Consider the following 25924-nt stretch of genomic DNA (forward strand, 5'->3'; position numbering starts at 1 on the left):
GCACATGGCGCATAGAGCGCTTCTGTGCATGCGCGTGTGGCGAAACCCGGAAAAATACTTTCGGGTTTGCCGTGTGAGTAACCTGAAGGATATGCAACCAGAGGTGTGCGTATCCAGAGGTACCGTATTTTTTGCTCTATAAGACTCACTTTTTCCCTCCTAAAAAGTAAGGGGAAATGTGTGTGTGTCTTATGGAGCGAATGCAGGCTGCGCAGCTATCCCAGAAGCCAGAACAGCAAGGGGGATTGCTGCTTTCACTGCACAGTGATCCGTCTTGCTGTTCTGGCTTCTGAGATTCAGAATATTTTTCTTCTTGTTTTCCTCGTCCAAAAACTAGGTGCGTCTTGTGGTCTGGTGCTGCTTACAGAGCAAAAAATACGGTACCATTGTACAGTACAAAAGCTGACTGGACAAGGAGCTGAATCTTATGTCAACATTGGCAATAGTTCAGCATGCTTCAGATCACCTGTGTCACACATCACCCTGATCTTCAGCAAAGGGCAAGGGCTAGGAAGCTCAGAAATAAAAGCTGGAGGGGCAGCTGCCATTCCCCCCCCCTCCCCCCAGCATCTGCCACCTGAGGCAATTGCCTCACCCTGTCTAATGGTAGGGCAAGCCCTGCTGGGGACACACAGCCTTGGCTACAGGAGTGTCAAGGAAGCCCTCGACAGCTGTTTACATTTAGCATTATAATGGCTGTTACTGTACAGTGGTACTTTGGGTTAAGTACTTAATTCGTTCCGGAGGTCCGTACCTAACCTGAAACTGCTCTTAACCTGAAGCACCACTTTAGCTAATGGGGCCTCCTGCTGCTGCCGTGCCGCCAGAGCACAATTTCTGTTCTCATCCTGAAGCAAAGTTCTTAACCTAGGTTACTATTTCTGGGTTAGCGGAGTCTGTAACCTGAAGTGTATGTAACCTGAAGCGTATGTAACCCGAGGTACCACTTTATTTGGAACTGCTCTTCTCCAGTGAATGTTGATGTGAGAGGGTTAAAAGTATGAAGAAACCAAATATGGTTTAACAGATTGGCAAAAAGCAGGGAATATATACTTTTTTCTGCTGAAAGAAAGTGTTTTACTAAGTGGCCAGTGAAGTTATTCGGAAATATGGGGCGAAATCTAACCTACGTTGTTAAACGATACCATGAACCACCTGAACTGCAGGAAAGAACTGAATCTTGTCTGAGTTTTCACCTAAGGTCACAAAGCTGGTTGTGGGTATTTTATGACAAATTTGACTATTCCGAGAGAATTGTCGCCAGCATCTGTGCCTCCAGATGAAGTGTGCTGGAGGTCCCTGTACAATTTAAAATTAAATGAGATTCAATTGCTTCTCGTTGCCAAGCTATCATGTTTCACAATTTACTTTGTAATGAAAACAAGAAATAGTATCACAGGTTATTAAGTGGAAAAAACCTCTTTCAAAATCCCTAAGTTTATTCAAATAGTGTTTGAAATCCATATCCTTTGAGGGAAAAGATTTTCAGATCAATCAATGGCACCTCAAATTCACAGAAGAGGAAACATGTTCAATTTATTAAATCAAAAGGTCAGTTCCTGTACTGAAGTTCTGCACTGCATAAACCCAAAATAACACTTTGATCATCATGACTTCACAGAAGAAACCTCAGCCAGCAAAGGACCTTTTCCAGCACTGAAAGTACCTTTGGCTATGCCCAAGATCTGAAGGGAACAGGAAGTACAAGTCTTGCGCTTCCTTTCTCCATGAAACATAAACCCATCCAGAAGAGAAATTTTATATCTTTTGTGCTTGGGAGGTTAAAACTGAATTCAATGAGTTAAATTCATGGTCAGCCTTCAGAGCACTGTTGTCAATACCCTGATCCTAAGCACACCAGCAACAGTGTGCCAAAATTCAAAACATTACTGCAAAATGAACACTGAACACAAATTTTGCCAGTTTTTGTAGTAGTTTGTATGATGACAAGTGGTGATTTTTATGATGTTGTTAGAGAACACATTGACACCAATGTTTTTTCCACAGTTAATTTGCATTTCAGCAGCATAAGCTCAGATCCGATTGGCCGTTTTCATTTATCTTTCTCCTCTATCATTTTTTTTAAAAAAAAATATCCATTCTAAAGGAGTAAAAGAAAGCAGGAATTCATTTTCCTTGCTTTCAGAGATGTTGGCTGTATTGTGACCCATCAACACTTTTTTTCTTCTTCGTCATCACACTTTCCATGTGCCAGACCCATGCAAATGATTTAAATTCCATTTTTTTGCCAGACAATGCAAAAAAAAAAAAAAAAGTATTGAAAACCATTTGGCATCTTGCAAAACATTTTGTTTAAAAAGCTATCTAGCTTGCTAGACTCTCTTTCTATCTATGACAGAACTGTTAGCAATTCCATAGGCAGGTTGAAATCGCAAAGCCTTTGTGGAACTTCTATTATACAACTCCCTCCACTAGCTGAAAAGTTTGTCCTTGATCCTCTAACAGTCTTTTTCTTCTTCTTTTTTTGGTCATCTGTGCAAACCTGGTAGTTGGAGGGCAGTTCCTTCCATTTCCTTCCACAGGGAGTGCCTCCTATTTGCCAAGATAATCGTGCATTAGAAATAATACTGCAATTGTTGACATTCAGCAGTAAAAATTATAAATATCTTTATACTCATCTTCTAATGAGCCACATGTAAAAATCTGGGGCACCCAAACATGCACATTTTTATTCTTATAACAACCATGTAAAGTAGGTTGTTAATCTTCATTACTGATGTGCCAAACAATAGCAAACATTATCTGGGCAACTTGCTTATAAGTATTAAAACCATAGGATACAAAGAGAGGAATTCAACATGGTGCTTAGGAGATATTCTCTGCTCTGGGCTGTTATTCTTATTGTTGCTGTTATTTGAAAAAAAATATTGAATTTTTTGGGGGGAAATACAAAGATTAATGTCGAATATCTTTTCATCAAGGCTAAAAAGCTAATCTAAATGAAAACGCAGAACAGAAATAGAGAAGAGAAAGGCCTCTCTGAATCTCTTCCTTCCCAGACTGACATTGTAGGAACTGTGCACAGGTTCGAATTAACCAATCATGTTCAGTTAAGAGGTGAAAGACTGAAAATCACACAGCAATTTTGTTATCTGTTGGAAAGGAAAACAATCAGTGATAATTTGAGTCCATCCATGTCATTTTTTCTTCTTCTGCAATCACTGTATATTCATTGTTGCTATCAATTTGCATTTAAAAAGTTGTCCATCACATTCAGAGAACTCTCTGGAGCAGCCCAATGAGCTTCATTTTGGAAAAGTAAATAGTGTAAGCCTTGGTGTTGTTCAGAATCTCATGGGCATCTACAGGGATCTCTGGATTCTGGCCAGAAATTAGTAAAATAGCTGTAGATGCCAAAACACAGTGTATAATGCAGCCCTGTGACTGTATGCTCAAAAGTAAGTCCCATTAAGTTAAACAGAGGTCACTCACAGATATGTGGGCATAACATTGTCACTTTAATCTCCTAATATTTCTAGTATACAGGTCAGAACATACTTAAAGGCAGGAATGGGGAGACTGGTGACCTTCAGATGTTATTAGAATACAACTCCCATAATTCCTCATCATTGGCCATGATGGAAGCTGGGATCTCAACATCTGGAAGGTCATTGGTTCCCTATTCCTGCTATAATGGGGAAAAGCAGTATATTGCTCTTTAAGAAAATAATTTAAATTTAAATATGGCTGATAAGCATGATCAAATAGCAACTGATGTTAATCAAAGCTTTTTAAACTAGGAGCCATATAATTCATGGGGTAATAAATCAGATTGTTACTCTGCTGCTACTCAAAATTCCTGTCCGCTGAGGGAAATTGCATGAGAAATTCATGATCCAGCTCCAAAGATGTTTTTTAAAAAAATAAAATTAAAAAAATCAAGCATAAATCCTAATGCAGCAAAGTAAGGAATGGAGTCACACAAACAGTAGAAGACGTAAACCTGTGGCAATTTTAAAAAGGCATACATATTTCAGAATCGATCATATCTGTCTTAGATGTGATTTCAGCTTTACTCCCTGCTTGATTTCTTAACAGAGAGACAAAATTGGGCAGCATATGGCGAAAAACGCATCAAGCTAGAAAATGTGAACACCGTATAATTGCTTTTACTCACTGAAGTGGAAAATGACATTAATGTACATGTGTAAACACACCATGTGTCATGGATTGGCCTTTGTAATCTTTCTGCCTTGCACTCATTTTATCTTCTGGGAGATTTTATATGCAAATGTATTAATTGATGCCTTGAATCCTTTTTTAACATTTTGCTAAAAAATAATAAAAACAACCCTGTCATAATTCATTTTTTTAAAAAACCCAGATAATGCAGAGGTTTACAATGTCATCTCTTTATCGCATGGATTTGTGCCAACTTGAATGATCACAATAGCATAGCTGTCAACGTTTCCTTTTTTTAAGGGAAATTCCCTTATTCCGAATAGGATTCCTTGCAAGAAAAGGGAAAAGTTGACAGCTATGCAACATTTCAAAAGTGTCCTGAATCTGGGGTGATTGGGAGTGAAATTCCAGAGTCTACCATGTTTGAGGGAGGCCTTCTGGAAATAATTACCGGAAGCAATGGAGAAGCACCTTTATGAAGGTGACTTCAAAGCCTTGTTGATAATTAATGGCAACAATCAGATCTTTCCAGGGCTAAATGGACAGTTCAACCCTAGAAGATGCCTGCTTCAAAGTAAGCCCCACTGGGTTTAATGCGTTTTAATTCTTTTGATACCGGTGTATATGATTGAAGCCTTAGTGAGTGCCATAAATGTTTATGGTACTTCAAAGGGCAAGAAACACAAAAATGCACTGATTTCCTATCTCGAGATTTTACAGTCTAAATTTCAGCAGTGGGGGACAACAGAGCAAGGAAGGGAAGGGAATGGGGGGGGGGTGAGCATTCGAGCAAATGCATTTCACATACCCAGGCTTCATCTGGTGGCAAAGACTGAGGGATTAAGCCTAAGACTGCACAGTAAAGGTGAGTTTTAAGGAGATGAGATGTGCAGGATTGGCATCATAGAATTGTAGTGTTGGAAGGGACCCAAGGGCAATCTAATCCAACCCCTTGCAATGCAGGAATCTCAGCTAAAGCATCCATGACAGATGGCCATTCAACCTCTGCTTAAAAACCTCCATGGAAGGAGAGCCCACAACCTCCCGAGGGAGACCGTTCCACTGCATAGCTGTCAACTTACAGATTTGAAAATAAGGGACCAGCAGCCTCAAAAATAAGGGACCAGCAGCCAAAATAAGGGATTTTCTGGACACAGGTATGTTCAACTTCTGAGCCCCTCTGAGCCAAAGGCAGAAAGCCCAGCCAGCAGCCAAATGAAGCCTCAAGAGGTGGTTCCCACAGCGCAGCAACCCGGCAAAGGGGATGCAGCAAGGAAAACCACCGTCACCTCTCCACTGGGAAGCGCTGAGCAAAAGCGAGTCCCCAGGCAACGTGGCCGATTTGATCGGCACAAGGCATGCAAGCTCCACCCCCCAGTCGTTCTTAGACTCCTTATTGGGTGAGCAACGCAGCCAAGCAACACAGTCAGAGCCTCCCTCCTCCCTGGCCAGCAGGGAGGGAGGGAGGGAGGGAGAGGAGCTGCTTCCTTTGAAACCCGGGACATTTAAGGGACATCATCATTAAGGGACAGCAGCGGGACACAGCGCTGGGATAAGGGAGTTTCCCGCCAAATAAGGGACAGTTGACAGCTATGTTCCACTGCCGAACAGCTCTTACTGTCAGAAAGTTCTTCCTGATGTTTAGTCAGAATCTCCTTTCTTGTAACTTGAGTCCAACCCTCCAGAACAGAAGCTTGTTCCCGCTTCCATGTGACAGCACTTGAGATGTTTGAAGTTGGCTATCATATCTCCTCTCAGTGTCCTCTTCTCCAGGCTAAATGTACCCAGCTCCTTCAACTGTTCCTCATAAGGCTTGGTTTGCAGACCCTTGATCATCTTGGTTGCCCTCCTCTGCATGCGTTCCAGCTTGTCAACATCCTTCTTAAATTGCGACACCCAGAACTGGACACAAATTCCAGGTGTGGTCCGACCAAGGCAAAATAGATTGGTACTATTTCTTCCCGTGATCTGGACCCTATACTTCTGTGGATGCAGCCTGGAATAGCGTTAGCTTTCTTTGCTGCTGCATCAATACTACTACTACTAATAATAATTTATTATTTATACCCTGCCCATCTGGCTGCGTTTCCCCAGACACTCTGGGCGGCTTCCAACAATAGATTATAAATACATTAAAACATCAGTCATTAAAACCTTCCCTGAACAGGGCTGCCTTCAGATGACTTCTAAACATCAGATAGTTGTTTATTTCTTTGACATCTGATGGGAGGGAGTTCCGCAGGGCAGGCGCCACTACTGAGAAGACCTTCTGCCTGGTTCCCTGTAACTTCACTTCTCACAGTGAGGGAACAGCCAGAAGGTCCTCGGAGCTGGACCTCAGCTGAACAATGGAGGTGGAGACGCTCCTTCAACAGATAGTATCCTTAAACAGCTGTTGACCACACATTATTTCAGGCCTTGCTTTCCTGAGTCTCCTTTCCTAGTGCTCTGAGGGATGCCAGGCAACCACTATTACAATTACCTAGAATGCCCTGCAGTGATGCTTCCTTGCTGCAGGACACGATCACTGCCATCCTCATTCCAGCTTGATAGCAGAGGTGGAAGGATCTGTCAATTCTCCGTTTCTCATTTTTCCAGTCTTCAGTTCTCTTCATTTCTGTGCTGGTTCGCAGTATCTTTTTCAAAAAATCCACCAGCATTTTTGTGCAAATTTCTCTTAACATACACATTGTGCTTGATAAGACACATTTTTCCAAGTTTCCCCTAATATAAAACAGCATATATATTATCTTAATTAATGTATATGTTTTTTGTGCACCCTTTTCTCTAATGTGCACATTTTTGTTTACACATCTGGAGAACTGCATCAAAAAAACAAAAGGAGAAGGGTGAATTTCAGAGGTTTGCTGTGTTTTAGTTTGTGTTTTGTTTCAGAAAGGGTGAATTAGGTAGCTTTGGATAAAAATCCAATCCAAACCAGATTTCTTCCCATCCCATCCCTATTTGTTGGTGGTTATTTCAACATGATTGGTTTATGTTGACATATTGCTAATTGCTGCCTTGAGAGCTCATGTTATGAGACAATGGATATAATAAATAAATATTATTTCTCATATGTGTGTGTATCAGTTTTTAAATGGATGTCCTCATATTGTTTAGGGAGGCTTTTAATGTTTGATGTAGTACAGTATTTTAATATTTTTTTGGAAGCCGCCCAGAGTGGCTGGGGAAGCCCAGCCAGATGGGCGGGGTATAAATAATAAATTATTATTATTGTTGTTGTTATTGTTGTTGTTGTTTTCATCTTACATTTGCTGATACTTATAGTGTTTCAAAAAGCGTTGGGATCCACGTACATTGCACTTCATTAATCTATTCCCTTTATCTACCTAGCGAAACCTCTCTTTTTGAGTTTCGGATTTGTAATGATACCCTTCTTTGCGCAAAGGCTTTTGCTTTTCTTTGTTTTACAACAGAATCCTTAAAAGCAGAAACACAGTTTGGAAGTGGATTAAAACGGCCCCCTCGCAGATGTTTCCATTTGCCACCACTTAAAGTAATCGAATGAATTCATCCGAAACTTCCAGGCTCCACACGCCCCTTCAAGCTTGAAATCTATATCTCATCATGCTTCCATAAATTGTGTCTCGTTCAGAGCTATGTTTGAGGTGGCGATCCTAAGCATACTCTCTAAGTCAATGAAAAACATTTCAAAGGCAGGGGGAAAATAGCACGTTTCATTCGGGACTGTCCAGCGTTCTTTGCAACTGTTTTTCATTTTTTTCGGCCAGGGTGTGTGTGTGTGCATGCACACTATACTAATAATACTGTACACATGTGTGACCCATATAAAATCACTTAAATCTGGGGGGGGGGGGGGAGAGATGATTGATTAGTTGAGAGAAGAATTGTTCAACACAAAATGTCAGTTGAGACAAGAAATTCTCAGCTGTGTGAGCTGGCATGTGTTTTAAATACTTGCAAGAGATTAGCTCTATAAATTAACACCGAAAGCTAATGTTCCTATTTCTGAAGCAGTCCTCTTCACTCGAAGGGTGGGGGATAGAGTTCATTGGCCAGTTTGTTTGTACAAGAGACATTCCGGACAGCAATAACCCCAAATCTGTATTTGGAAAAGAACCCAATGATCCTATTCATGAATCAACAAAGCCCAGCAGGTGGCAATAGAGGCACTTCTGGTATCCGAAATCCTGAAACTCTTCAACAAACTATTGAAGAATGTGCATGTTATTCCATTCCCGGTCATTTATGGCTCCAACTGATGTGAAAAACCTGGTACCTTTAGGTGATTTGTGTTATTCCATTGTGCAGGATGCCAGGTGTGGTCTCCCAGAATTCCTTCCATCAGTTGATATATATTAGTTGAACAAATTGGAATGCTAATGCAACACAGTGGTGAAGATGAAGTGATTGAGCCCTGCGGAAAACCTGGTTCCCCTCAAATGAGCAATGATATATTTATTAATGGACAACTCATCTGCTTATAAATATAGCTTGAAGGTCAGAAGATTAAAAAAATACATAGATGGGTGAAATTCTGGAAAGCCAAGAATCTTGGTAGTTCTCAAAAAAATAATAATGTGGAAATGTTTTTCCATAATGGTCTGTTGGAGTCAGAATTTTCCCCATTATATTGAAATATACTATTAATTCCCACTGTAGCTCACCAGGTGTCCCCAACAGCAAATGGAGAAGTGGTCCAATAGGGCAGGAGAGCCTCTGCTGGTGAGAGACTTTGAGTCTAAAGGTGAGCTCAGACATGCAAGCTTAAGTAAGGACCATAACTTTTCATGCACAATATCCCAGTTTCCATCTCTGGAACTTGACCATTTCCTGTAGATCCACCACCACAGTAGACAGTATGGGGTCAGATGGACAAATAGTCTAACCTGGAATAAGGCAGCTTCCTTGGTTTGACTCTCCGTAAGTGCAACAACAAGGGAAGATCTAGATGACCTGTTTTTTAAAACCATTGTAAGACACCTTGAGCAATATTAAAGGTAAAGGGACCCCTGACCATTAGGTCCAGTCACGGACAACTCTGGGTTGTGGCGCTCACCTTGCTTTACTGGCCAAGGGAGCCGGCGTACAGCTTCCAGGTCATGTGGCCAGCATGACTAAGCCGCTTCTGGTGAACCAGAGCAGCGCACGGGAACGCCGTTTACCTTCCCGCCGGAGTGGTACCTATTTATCTACTTGCACTTCGTGCTTTCGAACTGCTAGGTTGGCAGGAGCAGGGACCAAGCAACAGGAGCTCACCCCGTCACAGGGATTCGAACCGCTAACCTTCTGATCGGCAAGCCCTAGGCTTTGTGGTTTAACCCACAGCGCCACCCACGTCCACTCGTGAGCAATATTAGAAGAGTGCAAAAGGACTGCAATACTTCAAGGACCACCCCTCCCCATATGACCCAACAGGACCCTTCTTTTGGTGCCTCCTCCACGAGAGATCCAGAGGATGGCAACACAAGAATGGACCTTTTCTGCAGTGGCTCCCCACTTGTGGAACACTCTCCCCAGAGAGGTTCAGCCAGTGCCTTCAATATACACCTTTAAGTGCCAGGCAAAAACATTCCTCTTTAACCGGGCCTTTGGCTGATTGACATCTGATGCCCTTTTAAATGTGTTGCAGAAGAATGTTCCTGGTTTGTTTTTGTTCTTATTTTTATTATGTATTATGTATTTTTTATATTGTGGTTTTATGTTGTGAACCGCCTTAAGATCTACAGGTATGGGACGGTATACAAATTTAATAAATTGTCACCTTTATATAACCAAATAGATTTGTGTGAAAGTAACAGCCACAGGCAATCAAAAACTATGGTTAGAATTTCCATGGCATTAATTTCAAACATTCCTTCTAAAAAGAGACAGATCATGCATTTAGGTGTGGGACTAATTCATTGATGAGATAGCACATGTTTGTTTGTTTGTGTGTGTTTGTGTGTTGTCCGGCCATTAATGATTGCTGTATTCCCTACTCAAAAGAGATCTTTCGTACCATCATTGCAGGTAACGTCAGGCATCTTCCAATACTGTTTTTACTACTTTGAGCCATCTGACTGTGTTTTAATCATTTTTGGACTGGATGAGTGTGAACAAACGGGAGCTTAATTTACACAAGATGGAGTCCTCCTTTGTGTAGGCACTCTATAGGGGTACAGGCTGTTTTGAATGAATATGGTCGCACACCAATCTACAAACCAGGTTTGCAGTTTGCTGATGCTCCTGGACCCAGTCCTACTCACAGAATCATAGAATTGTAGAGTTGGGAGGGACCACAAGGATCATGCAGTCCATCCCCTCCTGGAATACAAGGTAGTCCTGGTAGCCAAGGACACCATTTACCAGCTTTGGAGGGAGAGGCAGTTCAGCTGCAACCTTTTGCTGAAAAATCGGACCTGGCCTCACTAATTTCTGCCATATTCATTTGCAATCTGGCACAACCCTCTGACGAGCCCTGAGAACCAGTGCTCTGATTTCATGCGCTCTCATCTTGCTTTCTTCGGGGTGAGAGCGTGGTGTGGGTCATGTGACTCGCTGGGAGCAACTCATGTCCCAATTTCATTTTATTTCTTTTTTTCAAAAATTTGTATTCATTTTATAACACAAATAAGAAAACACAAACAGAAAAGACAAACAATACAAACAAATTATTGTCATATCCTTATTTCTTAAACATTGTTAAGTGGGCTTCCCCAAGTCCCACCTATCTGATTTTCGTTTTACTTCATCATTAGCAGTTTACATATATCATAATTTCTAACCATCTTTTAAAAAAAAAATCACACTTAAAATAACTTCACATTTTATCACTTACAAATAATACTATTTTAAAATACCCTATCTTCTACTTCTAACCCTACAGCCTATATCCACTTCCAAAGCTATTCTAAGGTTTAAATATTAACATATTTTTTCAAATATTCCTTAAACTTCTTCCAGTCTTCTTCCACCTTCTCTTCTCTCTGGTCTCGGAGTCTCCCAGTCAGTTCGGCAAGTTCCATAGAGTCCATCATCTTCATCTGCCATTCTTCGATAGTTGGTAAATCTTGTTTCTTCCAATTCTTCACTAACAATATTATCGCAGCTGTTTGGCATACAGAAAAAAAGTAACATCCTTTTTGGGGATTTCACCCCTGTCCCAATTTCAGGTACAAAAAAGTTGGATGCTGTGTGAACAGGGTCCGAAGTGCCTATACCCTCCCTCACCACAACAGGATTTAAGAATTAATTTATATTGTAAACTGCCCCATGATCCTCGAATAAATTACAGGAGAAATTTAATAATAACAATTAGGGTTTTTTTTAAAAGCCAGAACTTACCGGAACGCGGTTCCGACAACTCTCAGGTGGGCGCCATTGCTATTACAAGAAAGTCAGTCAGTTTATTAATGCTTGGAACATAGACCATTCGCATATGCCACTGTAAGAGAACTAGAGGAGAGTTGTGGCACCTATTTTTCTAGAAAAATAGCACTGATAATAAAGAATAATGATAATAAGTACTGTGCTACTAAACTGAATCGTAGCAGTTGACAAAGTCACCGTATATGATAGTAAGATTCCACCCCCACCCCCTTTTACCACCATCATTTTGAAAATCAACAGAACAAACCTTATACAAGGGCTCCAGGATTCGTGTAAAAATAGGCTTTCCTTTTAAACAACTTACCTCAGGCATTGCCATCTCAAAAAGGCTTTTTACAACCATAATAAATCACCTGCTTTTTTCTTTTTCTTTTTTTTTAAAGAGAAAGAGAGGCCTGTGAATCATGTCCTTTCTGTGATCTGTGGACACTTAAAAATACAACCAAGGAGAATCCAGATATTACGTATGAATAAAACATTCGCCCAGCTATTGCTTTCTCTACAGGAAGCCCAGGAGTGGCATCTCCTATATAAGAGAGATGTGTCAGGGAAGGCAATTTGTAGCAGCCAGCCAATGTTGTATAGTTCTGTTAATACATATGCTTAAAAAAAAAAAACCTAAAGGGGAAAAAATTAGCGCATTGGATATAAATGTGCTTTAGAAGCTACTGGGCATTAACGTAACCCGAGAGTCTCTTAGGGTGAAATTAAGAAGCAAGTGTGCTATAAGGCTGTAGAAACCTTCGAGACATTGTTAGAAAAAGAAATCTGACAGACAGTCATAATAAAAACACTTGCACTTTAAAGTGCTTCTAGCCCCACGAAGTCCTTTACAGCCACCCATTCATTAAGACATCCAGTCCCTAGGAGCCAAAGCCCATTAATTCTATTTTTAAACTTTGGGGGATTGTGGCATGGAGATATCAAACGATTTTGCCTCGGTGCATAACTCTTCAGACTCACGGCCTAAAGGGTGAAAAAAGCTCTCTCTGTCACACACGTACACACACACATGGGCTTCATCTTGTCCTCTGAACCTCTCCCAATTCTCCATTATAAATCATTTATTTGGACGAGAATTTGCAGTTTAAACATTATCATTAGGTTCCAGCTGAGATGCTGACATTCTAATATTTTAGTATTCACCGCTCCCCGTGAAATGCATACGGAATAAGCTGCAGATTATCAAAGATCCTTGCTGAAATCGCTGGAGATTGATCCATTTCCTTGGCATGCAATCCTATACACTTGGGAGTAGGTCCGATTAAAGTCAATTGGACTTAGTTCTGAGCAAACATGCAGAGGATTGATACCATTTATTTATTCTCAAAGCATTGTTGGATTTCAGGGGGTCTTGGGCAGCTTACCTCTGGGACGAGGGTGGTCCAACACCACCATGGCTACCCCAGTCCTTTTCCTTTTTTTAGATTTCTTGGGTGACAGACCTGCTTTGTTCCCATCCAATACTCATCTCCCTTGCGCCCAACCATCTTACCTGGCTGCCTCCACCATGCCTTTCAGCCTAGGCGACCGTCTGGCCAATGGGGTAAGGGACCCTGCCAGCACACAATACCAGCAGTTGCCTAACACCATTTCAATTGGCTGAACTTTCTCCAGTGAGGAGAATGGCAGTGAGGTCGGCCAATCCAATGCCATTCTGAGGGTTGGAAGCTAATGCAGCTTCTGGAGTGGCAAACTTGTTGCTACTGCCCCACACATTGCTGCATGTTTGGCAGTTACATGTCCTTTGCCCCTGGGCTTCAGAGGCCTTGGACCTAAGTCCAAACATCATGAGCCAATGGAGGCACTGTGGTAACCCTATGAGGCAGCGAAGGTTGAAAGATTGGCTCACCTAGTGAGCTTCATGGCCAAACAAGGGTTTGCTATCTTGGACCATCAAGGAAGTGCACACAATTATGTTGTTGTTGTTGTTGTTGGGAATATTTTTTATTAGTTTTTACAAGAACAAATTAAAAGTACAGTCATACCTCAGGTTACAGACGCTTCAGGTTGTGTTTTTTCGGGTTACGGACCACCAAAACCCGGAGGTACCAGAACAGGTTACTTCCGGGTTTTGGCGGTCGCGCATGTGCAGAAGCGCTAAATCGCACTTTGCGCATGTGCAGAAGCACCGGATCGCAATCCGCACGTGCGCAGACGCACAGACATGGGTTGCGAACGCTGCAGGTTGCAAATGTGCATCCTGCACGGATCACGTTCACAACCTTAGCTTCCACTGTAAAAGAAAAAACTTTAACATATCCATATATGAGATTCTCTGAATCTCCTTACTTCCCCTCATCCCCTGCATGGGTCCTTAAAATAATTTTTCTAAGGCTACATATCATTACATTCTCCACAGTTTTTTATCCCTCTAGATTATCCTTATCTCATTTCTTTAAAAGTTATTTTTAAAGTCCAGCTAATGTTTTTATTTGTTTACAATGGTCTAAGTAAGTTATGAATTTTCCCCATTCTTTTTTAAAGTTGTTATCTTCTTGGTTCCTGAGTCTCCCGGTCAGTTTTGCCATTTCAGCATAGTCCAGCAGTTTGGCTTGCCATTCTTCCCTAGCCGTAACTGTAGGTTCTTTCCATCTTTGGGCTAGTAGCATCCTTGCAGCTGTTGTCGCGTACATAAACAGTCTTTTCTGGTCTTTTGGGATGTCAGAACCTGTAATTCCTAATAGAAAAGCTTCTGGGGGGTTTTTTTGTTTTTTTTGACAAATGTTATTTTAAACATTTTTTTTCAATTCATTGTATACAATGATATACATACAATTATTGTTTTGAATAATGGGAGCTGTGTGGTTTATTCTGATAAGCTTACAAATGGCCGTCCTCTTCTGGAGCATAACTGCAGGAGTCAGGGGTTCGGTGCCAGCTCCTGTGAGCCAAGACACTTTGACACACACACACACACACACACACACACACACACACACACCAAATGATTTTTTAAAGATGTTGCACTTGGGGGACCCTCAAACATTTTGAGAAGCTGGCACCTCTGAGTCAGCTCAAGACAAGATGGTCAAGATACCATGCTCTCCTCCTAAATCCATATCCAGGATCTGATTCCAACACTCTGGAGAGGAGAGCATCCCACAGTGCACCTGAGGTAGCAAGCCAGTTTAGGGGGACCAGGGGAGGCCATGTGGCAACAGAGTGAAAGGGCTAGGGGACTCAAGAGCTACTGGGAGCTACTATTGCTGTCCCCTCTCCAGCAATTGCCACCTGAGGCAACTGCCTCATTTTGTCCAACGGTAGGGCCAGCTCTGACTGGAGTGCCTCCTAGCCAATAAATTTCAGTGGTTTCAGTTGCACCAAGTCAGACATATCTCAAACCTTTAACAGGACAACACATCAACACACACACAATATTTATTGTCATAAGCCCTCTGCAGGCATATCAGCTGTAGAGGAATGTGCAAAAATAGTATGGCAGCCCCCTTCAGACTAATGCGGATCAAATATTATCCGGGGAACCTGCCCAGTAGGTTCTGTGGGATGAAGAAGCTTCTCATCTCCCCAGTGGTGGCTGGTGCCCATTGTGACTGATAGAGGGAAACCAGGGAACCCAACATTCATCGGTTCACAGAATCGTTGAGTTGGAAGGGACCCTGAGGATCATCTCGTCTCACCCCTTGCAATGCAGGAATATGCAGCTTTTTCCATACAGGGATTGAATCTGCCACCATTTCACTTTAACCAACTGAGATGGAACCAGAGGCAATGACAGGCAGATCCCACCAATTCCAGTTTTGTCCCCATTCTACTCCCTGCTGAATTCTACAAGGACAACACTTAGGAGGGGGATGATGGGTTGTGCTGGGCTGGGTCTAACTGAGGAGGCAGGCAGGTGGGGAAAAGCTGAGCCCCGCTTGCCCCAAGTTCTCATAGTGAAATTCGGTTGCCCAAGTCTTCGTGACTGCATGGGGAAGCTGAACTTCCAGAACCAAACACTCTGTTCAATATCTTTCCATTTCATTTCTAGCCCATCCCATTATTTATTCAGCTATTTACTTTTCTGTGTCTTTCTTGTCTGTCGCGCTCTCTCCATCTGCCAAATCTTGCTTTTTGTATAATTAGACTGCGTACTGTTGGACAGATGGGAGAGATGTTTATTCATGTAAAAATGAATAAAACAAAATGATTGACATAAGGAGTTTATGGGGCAATTATCCTTTCGTTTATACATTTTAGTTACTCTGGATTCCTACCAGGGTAACTATAAGTGGAGCTTGGCCGGGGGAGACAGCCTTAGCCGTGGGACCTTGGTCAATAAAGAAAACATTCAAGCTTCCTTTCCTGTGCAGGTGGTTATTCTTATGTTTGCTCCGATTCCCTGTATGCGTGAATTTCTCTTCCTCCGTGTATTATCTTCCAGTGAGGGCAGGAGAAGCAATTAAAAGTTACAACCATGGATGGATCCAAGCCACAGAACTTGGAAGGCAGCACAACATTTCAACCAACAGTCCAAGAGACTGCATTTGGGTCGGGGGGGCTTTGTGGGTTTTGCGTCTCGTTAAAAGCGACGCTGAGCAAAATGTTCAAATGGCAAAGCTGTTAGCATTTGACTCCTTGGTGCGTGTTTGGGGCCCCCATCCTGCAAGATGATTACGGCAGCTGGAGTTGCTCAGCACTTCTCAGGATCGAGCCCGTTATGCGAATTCACAAATGTAAAATAAATTGAAGATTTCCCCATAAATGCATGCATAGAGGCAATAAACTCCCATGCACAGCAGGAATAACATTTACAGTATCCTCCTGACCTCCGTTTCACCTCATCGTTTTTCAGTACATAAACTACTGTGCGTAGCAGATGTGACATACCATAGCTTGATGCAAGCCAGCACAACATCAGGCACAGTTCATTTAAAGAAATACCTTTGTAAAAAAAATGAAATAAAATAAAATGGGTAGAATTGCTTGCCATAAAGGAAGTCCAAATTTCTCATGCTTCCCGTGGACACCTGATGAAGTGACTGCATACTCTCAGTTAAGTTTGGCCGTGGGTAATTTTCCCCACATAAAAAAAAAAGAATCTTAATTCTGTGGTAGTAAAGATACTGCAACATCATGACCACCATCATTTAAAAAGGAAAGGCAAAGGTAAGTTAGGAAAGAGGGAGCCCTAGTGCATTTGTACGATTGTAGGTAAAAAGTAAATATGAAGGACTCCTGGATGGTTAAGTACAGTCAAAGGTGACTATGGGGTTGCAGCGCTCATCTCGCTTTCAGGCCGAGGGAACCAGCGTTTGTCCACAGACAGCTTTCCAGGTCATGTGGCCAGCATGACTAAACCACTTCTGGCACAAAGGAACACTGTGATGGAAACCAGAGTGCACAAAAACGCCATTTACCTTCCCGCCGCAGTGGTACCTGTTTATCTACTTGCACTGGCATGCTTTCAAACTGCTAGGTTGGCAGGAGCTGGGAGAGAGCAACGGGAGCTCACTCCATCACGGGGATTCAAACCGCTGACCTTTCGATCAGCAAGCCCAAGAGGCTCAGTAGTTTAGACCACAGCGCCACCTGCGTCCCCTGTACGATTGTACCTATGCCTCCATCAGGATGCTGCTCCCAATTCAGTGCTCTGTTTTTTACGATAGCTAACTAGTGGCCAGGTTATGTTTGGTTAGGTTTGTTGAACTTATGTATCACTTCCCACAAAAAAAGCCTCAAAGTGATTTACAATAAGACTAAAATAGAGGGTTCCACCCACCAAGTCTTCCTGCCAATGCAAGAACTTCTGTCTATGCAATGGGACTCCTTCTCCATATACGCACCCTTGCACCTCCAAAATCTGCTCCTCAGGGTTGGGGTGGATCCAGAACAGATTGGTAGGGCATGGGGTACATACAGGAGGCCCATGAGAAGTCCAACTCCTTGCGCCATCAAGATGACTTTGTGGGATGCGACCCACAACCATAAAAGCAGCTAAACATGGGGAAACTATCCCATTGTTGGGTGTCTCCAAGCGGTCATGGAGGTCAGTGGATTTCAAAATTCTCAAGGAAGCATAGCCTCTGCCCTTGACAGCTGTTCCGCTGCTGCTATGGTGAAACCGTAGGATCGCTGCTGACCTTTGCAATCAGCTTGACATCTCCTTGGCATCTTCTGTCATTTCGGGTGACTCACGCCAACTGCACTGGGCCCGTGAAGTATTAAAAGAGTTAAGGAGTATGGATGGTGCATGTATACATGGCAGTTGCGCATGACAAAGTTGAAACACAGACAGATTTAAAGAACTATGGCACATTTGCTGGGGGGGAGGGGGAGTGAGAGAGACTTTCCCTTTGTTTCCGCAGTGTTTGCCGTTGCAGAAAAATTGTTATGAATTTTCAAATCTACCCAGTGGCTGTCAGCTATTGCTCAGCCTGAGAAATTTCCCCTCTGCTGTGTAGACCAGATCATTTGTTCTGCTCAGCTTGGGGTCTATCCATTTGTCTGCAGTCGAGAGTCTTGAATTATGGACTTGGTTCGATGCTGGGATACTTGGTGCTTCAAAAACCCTCTCTTGTAATGCCCCTGATTAAAAGATTCTGTGCAATCCAGCTCATGCTTCAAACAACATATCTTAAGGTAACATGCAGGCAAATACTGTACACCATCACTGTTTTTATTGGGGGGGGCAAACAAACCCCTGCCTGTGAGCGATGTGCCCCAGAAGCAGCTGAGAAGGGAGAAGAGGAGTTTAGAGATGATGATGATGATGATGATTATTATTAAATCATTTTATAAATTGTGTGTCTTTGTTTCTCAGTCTGATACTTTTACGTGATTTTGTATATACTGTGGTATTTTACGCATTGTAACTTGCAGTTCTTTTTATTGATCATAGTTTAGTAATTATTTATTGCAATCGTTAAGAGTGAATTTCTGTTTAATTATCATTTGCTGGTGTTTTGAGAGTTAATTTTATTGTGTGCTATTATATTCTAATGGATTATTGAGTATTACTTCATATGATATACCGTATTGGCCCAAATATAAACTGCACTTCCCCCCCAAATTCCGACCATGAAAAGTTATAGTGCAGCTTATATTAATGCAGCGGCGTAGCGTGGGTTGTCAGCACCCGGGGCAAGGCAAGTAATTTGCGCCCCCTAACCCGGGGCAAGGCAAGTAATTTGCGCCCCCTAACCCCTAACCTGCCGCCGCTGCCAGCTTCTTCTTGCTGCTGCCTGGGCTGGTCTGGTGTGGTTCTCTCCCGCGCTCAGTGCTGCGCTGGGCGGCCGCTGCACTGTCCCTCCCCCAGATAGTCCCTCGCTCTCTCTCCGCACCGCACGCCTGGCACCCACCCCCTCCACAGTGGGCGGCGACCCAGCGGCTCGGATCGGATTCGCACAGCCAGCACTGCAGTGAGAGAGAGTGAGTGAGCCAGGTAGGGGCAGAGAGCTGCGAGTGCGAGCGCGCCCCCCCCAGATGTTGCGCCCGGTGCGGCCGGCCCCCCCTGCACCCCCCACACTACGCCACTGTATTCATGTCCTTACGCTGGCAAAGCGGCGCAGCTTCCCCCCAGGAAGCAGCCCGGATATTGGCATTTTTCTCCCCCCCCCTTGACTTTTAAAGGTGCGGCTTATATTGGGGTGTGGCTTATATTCAGGCCAATACAGTAAGCCGTTCCATTTTAAAGTTATGTTTTATTAGGACTTTTTGTATTGGATCAGATTGTGTTCTTTGTCGTATATTTTGTTGCTGTAAACCGCCCTGTGCATATGAAATACACTCAGAGTCGCAAAGTGATTTCATGCTCTTTATTCAGCTCATAGTGGTGAGGAGGAATGAGTGAATGTCCCCTCAAAGTATCTGCTTTATATACATTATTTACACAATGGGCTGCACATGATTGGCTAATTCTGGAATTCTACTGTAAGCCAATCAGGTTGTGGATTCACTTATATCTGGAGCATGATTGGGTGGTTCCTGCCAACCAATCATACTGCTGCATTGTTCTAGGACCAATCAGACTGCTGCATTCTGAATCCTATTGTTCTAGGACCAATCAGACTGCTGCATTTTGGATCCTATTGTTCTAGGACCAATCAGACTGCTGCAGTTTGGATCCTATTCAACTCAGTACATAACAGCATAGTAATACAGAAAAGCAGTATACAAATTATATGAATCAGTGCAGCTGATGAAGACCTTTCCCACATAGTTCAGCAGACATACAATGGAAGCAGATTTCCTTTGCCCCAAAGACAGGAAGGTGTTGTTGTTTTAAGTAGCAGCCATGGCGCAGTGGTAATACGGCAGTAGAGTTGTTGAGCTGAGGTCTGCCAGCCTTGGCTGCTTTAACTGCACACTGTTGTTGGCTTATCAAGGCTAATTTGGGATTTGGGTGTCTCCAAGGCCATTGTGGTTCTTTCCAGACGTGACAGGACATGTTCTTAGGGTCTTAGATGGTTTGATTGGTCTTCCCTTTCTTGGCATTTGTCCATGTGCCACAAAGTCTTGTTAAATGGAGAATGATCTTTTCCAAAGTTGAAAGAAAACGAGATGGGCCAAAAAGAAGAATATGTTTTCAAAGCACAATGAACGAACCACAGTGCCATTTTTGTGACTCATAAAAGCAAATAAAATCCAAGCCTTCAGCCCTTCTTTTAAAAAAAAAAAACTTTTACTATTCCTGATTTACAGCGAAATTGTGATGACTAACACAGAAAACAATAGATCAGAGGGGAAATACTGCTCTCTTGGGCTTATAGGACATTCATATTGTTCTGTAGAACAATATGGGGACCTTTGTCCCATTGGAGGAAAGGCAAAAATTTAATTGGACTCTATTGCAGGCTTTCTCAGCCAACAGGAAGACTGTGGTGCCAAGTTGTTCTTCAACCAATCTTAAGCTCCAGCTTGACTACACTGCGAGTGAAAAAGGCACTTTCTCCTTTCCTCCCACTAACCCACCAATTGTTTCCCCAGGACTATAAACTGGGAAATTAAAGTAAATTACTCTCCAGAAATATTCTCAGGGACATAAGGAAATGTCATGCTTTGTTTCTCTGTGCACAACCCAGTATCATTGGTGCATATATAGGAATTCCAGTTCACATGCACAAATGGGAGGCTGGTTTTGAACACACACACACACACACACACACACAGAGAGAGAGAGAGAGAGAGAGAGAGAGAGTCATCTAGCCCAATCTAGTCCAATAGCTTCCATTTTCTATTGCAGTCGTACCTTGGAAGTCAAAGATAATCCATTCTGGAAGTCAGTTCGACTTCCAAAACTTTCAGAAACAAAAGTGTGGCTTCTGATTGGCTGCAGGAAGCTCCTGCAGCCAATCAGAAGCCGCCAAAGCCCCATCAGATGTTCAGCTTCCAAAAAGAATGTTCAAAAACCCAAACACTCACTTCCAGATCTCGAATGTTCAGGAGCTGATTTGTTCAGGAGCCAAGGCATTTGAGATCCAAGGTACAACTGCATATTAATTTGGGGCATGGTGCATCCAACTGGATACTCCTGGAAACACAAAGAACACTCTCCTTAGTAAAAGAAAACACAAAACCTTTAACTCAGAGGTAGCTGAGGTAATGCCTTCCGTATGTTGTGGATTGCAACTTCCATTAGCCCAACAGGCAAGGCCAATATTTAGAGATTATGGGAGCTGTAGCCCTCAACACCTGGAAGGTGCCATGTTGGGTACCTCTACCAAAAATGATCTAATCTATGCTCTCTCTCCTTCACCTCTCTTATTCTCTTTGGGCATTTTCTTGAACACGCAAGAGTTAAAAGTTTGCATGCCAGCCCTGCCACTGACAGTCCTAGGCACGGGCTCCTCTCAGACCTGAGGACATTGGTGAAAGTCTGAAGGGGGTGTTATACACATTCAACCATATGTAGATGCCACTCTCGTTTAGACAAACATCTGCTTATCTGAGGCTTATGTATGTTTCCGAGATGACCCCTCACATTCATCTCTTTACAGAGCTCACGCATGCATGTTCATCACTTGATGGTGGCAATGTCAACTTGGTGATTTGAACACACAAATCAGCCATTGCAGGCCAAGCGCCAGACTGCGTTTTCATACCTCACCTGACATTGCCTCAGCATCTTCTTTCACAAGAGGCAGTTCACCTCACCAATTAGTGTGCCTGTGCACATACCTTATTTTTCATTCTATAGGGCGCACCGGCCCATAGGACGCACCTCGTTTTTTTGGGGGGGGGAAATGAATAAAAAAAATTATTCCCCCCCCGCCGCGGCTGCCGCCCCAAGCCTTGTGCACACCTGCAAGAAGCACGGGGCACCCTCCGGAGGGCTCCGCGTGCTTCGGGCTGCAGGCTACCGCCCCAAGCCTCGCGCGCTGGCGGGACCTCCTGCCGGGCGCGCAAGGCTTGCAGACACTCGCCCGAAGCACGGGGAGCCCTCCAGAGGGCTCCCCGTGCTTCGGGCGACAAGCTGCCGCCCCAAGCCTTGCGCGCTCGGCGGGACCTCCTGCCGGGCGCGCAAGGCTTGCGGACACTCGCCGGGGCTGCAGGCTGCTGCCTGCAAGCCTTGTGAGCCCGCAGGAACTCCCACCGGGCTTGTAAGGCTTGCGGATAGCTTCCTGAAGCCTGGAGAGTGAGAGGGGTCGGTGCGCACCGATGCCTCTCGCTCTCCAGGCTTCAGCGAAAGCCTGCATTCGCTCCATAGGACGCACACACATTTCCCCTTCATTTTTGGAGGGGAAAAAGTGCGTCCCATGGAGCGAAAAATACGGTATATGGGTAAATCAGCCTGAGGAGTTTTCTTAAAAGCTGATTTACCCAATGAAGTCTGAGAAGTTGCCACCACAAGGGGGAAGGAACCACATTTTAGAGAGAAGTCCTCTTTCTCCTGCTTTGTAGCGTCCACTTTAATTTACCCTTCTGTCCTCCTGACATTATTACCATGCATGTTGCCTTTGCCCAATTTCTTATTGTTAGGTGCTCTTGAGAAATTAAAGTCATAACCACGTCAGAACATAAGATAACTAAATGCTACCAAAGAGAGGAGAACACAACACAGGGCTCCAGATTTTCTGTCGGCAGACCAGGGTAGTTCTCTTTTTTCTTTTCTTTTCTTTTCTTTTCTTTTCTTTTCTTTTCTTTTCTTTTCTTTTCTTTTCTTTTCTGCATGTGAAGTTCTGGCCTTAGGGCTGTTCTCTCGAGATAATTTCTGTCAACAAGAACTTGAAACTTCAGGGCAATTAAGGCGTGATGAGGTGATTTGGCTGATTTTCATGGGTCAAGACTGGAGGACGTGGTGTTTCTTTATGGAAGCTATAACTTTATGCCGTCACCTTTCCAAGGATGATCAAGCACCACAGCTATTTCCAAGTGCTGTCTGCTTCAAGTCAAATTCATACTATTTCTCAAACAGATAAAAAGTAACCAGAGCTTGATGTGTTTTCTGTTTGGTTCATCCCGTCTATGTGTGCATGCAAACACTCACACACACAATCTCTCTCTGTGTGTCTTTCATCCTAGGTCTCTCTCACCCCTGCCTCACCATCCTGCTCTTCATTTCTGTTCTTTGCTGCTTTCGCTTCCCATCGCCTCCTGCCCCTCACAAGTTCCTTAGGGAGTCTCTGTTCATGCTTTCAGAACCATGGCATTTTGGAGCAACCACGCAGCGAGCCAGGAAAATAACAATAGAGAATATAATACAATGCTGAGCTGCAGCAATTTTCGGAGCAAGCTTGAATGTTAACTATTTCAGTGAGTCAGTTGCGGAGTATGTCCTTTCGCGGCGTTCCTTACTTGGGCACATCCCAAGGGAAGTTAACGCCAGTTTCGTATCAGTTACTTTTATGGGAGAGGCTGCGTGCGGTGTTATTCTTTCTGTAATCCTAAGCACAAAATGCTTGGCATTTATCAGCTGCATCTAAGCTTCTGAGATCCTGTGTTGCTCTCTGTAGTGCAGAAGCCTATTAAAAGAAGCCTATTAAGTAAACTAGGACACATCCAGCTGGCAGCTTCCAGGCTACTAATTCAGCACCGCGTCACCATAGGGAGCTCAGACTTCCTCAGCGTACTATGAACTCTTGGGTACATGTATTAGACCTGTACCAGGTAAAATGTACCAGTTTTTCAGAGAAAACCAGGCCGAGTCAGATCTGCTTGCAGCCTAGGAATTGTGTTTCCAGCATCTTTTTACAATCTTGCAGAGGATGCCAGAGACATAGAAACATAAGTTTGGCTCCAACTAAGCCCTACTCAGAGTAAAGGTAAAGTCCAGTTGTGACCGACTCTGGGGTTGCCGCGCTCATCTCGCTTTATTGGCCAAGGGAGCCAGCGTACAGCTTCCGGGTCATGTGGCCAGCGGGACTAAGCCGCTTCTTGCGAACCAGAGCAGCGCACGGAAACGCCGTTTACCTTCCCGCCAGAGCGGTACCTATTTATCTACTTACACTTTGTCATGCTTTCGAACTGCTAGGTTGGCAGGAGCAGGGACTGAGCAACGGGAGCTCACCCCGTTGCGGGGATTCGAACCGCGACCTTCTGATCGGCAAGTCCTAGGCTCTGTGGTTTAACCCACAGCGTCACCTGTGTCCCTACTCAGAGTAGACCAATTGAAATAAATGGGCCTAAGACATGTGTGCCATCTAGAGGGGGGCAAGGCAGGGCCCCCAATATTTTCAAAGAGAGCCCCCCCAGAAAAAAAAATCTGTGCCAATCCTCAAAAGAATGCTTTCCCTCTGACAATCGCCAGAGTGCTGTCAGGCTTGGGGGATTCTATCCTCCCCCGGCAGCTGAAAGTTGGAAGATTCAGGATGGATGAAAGAAAATACTTCTTCCACATGGTGCACAAACTTTGGAACTTGGTCCCACAGGAGGCAGTGATGGCTACCAACAAACATAGCTTTAAAAGAAGATTGGACAAATTCACGGAGGAGAGGACTATCAATGGCTTCTGGCCACGATGGTTGTACTCTGCTTCCACAGTTGGAGGAGGTAATGCTTCTGAATACCAGTTGCTGGAAACCACAGGAGGGGAGATGGCTCTTGTGCTCAGGTCCCGCTTGCAGGTTTCCCACAGGCATCTGGTTGGCCACTGTGAGAACAGGATGCTGGCCCAAGTGAGCCAGTAGGTTCTTCTGATGTTCCTAGAACAGGGGGAGGGAACCATTTTCAGCCTGAGGGCCACATTTCTGCATAGGAAGTCTTCTTAGGTGAGTGGGACAATGGATGTAGCTCTGAACTCTATGTTGTAGGATGCAGCCCAGCTACTCCAAAGTTCATAGGTTTCTACACATGCATCCAGGCACGTGAGAGGCTGGACTGGATGAATCCCAAGCCGGAATTAAGATTGCCGGAAGAAATATCAACAACCTCAGCTATGCAGATGACACAAGTTTGATGGCAGAAAGTGAGGAGGAATTAAAGAACCTCTTAAGGAGGGTGAAAGAGGAGAGCGCAAAATATGGTCTGAAGCGCAACATCAAAAAACCGAAGATCATGGCCACTGGGCCCATCACCTCCTGGCAAATAGAAGGGGACGAGATGGAGGCAGTGAGAGATTTTACTTTCTTGGGCTCCATGATCACTGCAGATGGTGACAGCAGTCATGAAATTAAAAGATGCCTGCTTCTTGGAAGAAAAGCGATGACAAACCTGGACAGCATCTTAAAAAGCAGAGACATCACCTTGCCAACAAAGGTCTGCATAGTTAAAGCTATGGTTTTCCCAGTAGTGATGTATGGAAGTGAGAGCTGGACCATAAAGAAGGCTGATCGCCGAAGAATTGATGCTTTTGAATTATGGTGCTGGAGGAGACTCTTGAGAGTCCCATGGACTGCAAGAAGATCAAACCTATCCATTCTGAAGGAAAACAGCCCTGAGTGCTCACTGGAAGGACAGATCCTGAAGCTGAGGCTCCAATACTTTGGCCACCTCATGCGAAGAGAAAACTCCCTGGAAAAGACCCTGATGTTGGGAAAGATGGAGGGCACAAGGAGAAGGGGACGGCAGAGGACGAGATGGTTGGACAGTGTTCTCGAAGCTACCAGCATGAGTTTGACCAAACTGCAAGAGGCAGTGGAAAACAGGAGTGCCTGGTGTGCTCTGGTCCATGGGGTCCCGAAGAGTCGGACACGACTAAACGACTAAACAACAACAACACATGCATCCAGGCACGTGAGAGGCATGATTGCAGTCCAAGAACACATTTCAGCCAGGCAGAAAAGATTTGGAGGAGGTGTGGTGCAGGGCCGGTCATGGCTGTGGTCTAGGGAGCCACCTGAGGCCCCCCTGGAGAGACCTGGAGGGCTGCATTGGCTTGAGGTTCCTCACCCCGACCTAGAACATAGGGCACATTTAATTGGTTTTAAACCAGGAGAAGCTGAGATATGAATAACACCACCAAAACATAGGGTGGGGGAAAATGCTGTTCCAGATTATTTCCATGCTGCATCGACATGCGGTCCATTTTGGCAGTGCAAAAGTAGCT

The 25924-nt window shown here is 43.9% G+C and overlaps 1 long non-coding RNA gene across 1 annotated transcript; it reads right to left on the reverse strand.

The window, feature by feature from the left end:
• Positions 1 to 576: 576 nt before the first annotated feature.
• LOC308458416 lies at positions 577 to 12985 on the reverse strand. The gene is made up of 3 exons (XR_013977382.1): positions 12864 to 12985; positions 11452 to 11490; positions 577 to 2553 (listed from the first exon to the last, which is right to left on the reverse strand). It is a non-coding gene; the product is annotated as an uncharacterized lncRNA (long non-coding RNA).
• Positions 12986 to 25924: the final 12939 nt, after the last annotated feature.

This window comes from Podarcis pityusensis (genome assembly GCF_964106645.2).
Source record: "Podarcis pityusensis genome assembly, chromosome: 11".
Classification (NCBI taxonomy): Eukaryota; Metazoa; Chordata; class Lepidosauria; order Squamata; family Lacertidae; genus Podarcis; species Podarcis pityusensis.